This window comes from Branchiostoma belcheri, unplaced genomic scaffold (assembly GCF_001625305.1).
Source record: "Branchiostoma belcheri isolate BF01 breed outbred unplaced genomic scaffold, Haploidv18h27 scaffold342, whole genome shotgun sequence".
Taxonomy (NCBI): domain Eukaryota; kingdom Metazoa; phylum Chordata; class Leptocardii; order Amphioxiformes; family Branchiostomatidae; genus Branchiostoma; species Branchiostoma belcheri.
The window spans coordinates 97,642-98,616 of NW_017803957.1; positions in this window are offsets into that span (position 1 = coordinate 97,642).

Consider the following 975-nt stretch of genomic DNA (forward strand, 5'->3'; position numbering starts at 1 on the left):
CTGACCGTCGTTGTGACTCATTCCTTATCCTCTTGAATGAAGCCCTGTCTAATGTTGATGCTATCTCCGCCCGCTCCGTAGCACGCATTGCAGGCAATATCGTGTCCATGGGCCTTGCCTTAGGACCAGTGTCTCGGCTCTGGACGCGTAGCTTATATTCATTCATCAATAATGCACCATCTTGGGACTCTACCCACAGGTTGCCTCCCACCGCCAGAGATGAACTTGAATTTTGGCGGGAGAACTTTTCCTCCCTCCTAGGGCACCCCATATGGTCGCCGTCTCCTTCAACTGACATTATTTCGTACTCAGACGCTAGCAATCATGCCTGGGGCGGTTTCACTGTACAACTAGGTTCAACCTACACGGCTAGAGGAAACTGGGAACCACACCTGGCTGCGCCCTTCACCAGTTCTACGTTTCGTGAGCTTCTAGGCACTCGATTGGTTTTACAATCCTTTATCCACCTCTTAGCCAACAAGAGAGTCCTACACCGCTCCGACAACCAGAACGTAGTGAGGATATTGTCTGGTGGCAGTAGGGTACCTCACCTACAAAGAGAAGCGGTGACTATTTATTCCCTGTGCACTAACAAACATATTCGCCTTTCAGCCGAATGGATCCCACGAAATGACAACGAACGGGCAGACTTTCTGTCCAAGATTTTCGACCCAGACGATTACAAGCTCGATCCGACAATCTTCTGCACTTTGGATGCAAAGGGGACCCTTCTCGTACGATCGTTTTGCTAGCATTAATTCGTTTCAACTTTTACCCTACTCCTCTAGGTGGTGGAACCCTCATCAGATTGACGCAGTGGACGCTTTTACCGTTTCTTGGTCCCACCACCTAAACTGGATTTTCCCCCCACCACGCTTGATCCCTAGGATCTTAGCCAAAGTCAAGGAGGACAACTGCTGTGGCGCCATCGTCTTCCCCTTTTGGCAATCAGCGAGTTGGTGGCCACTCCTGGCC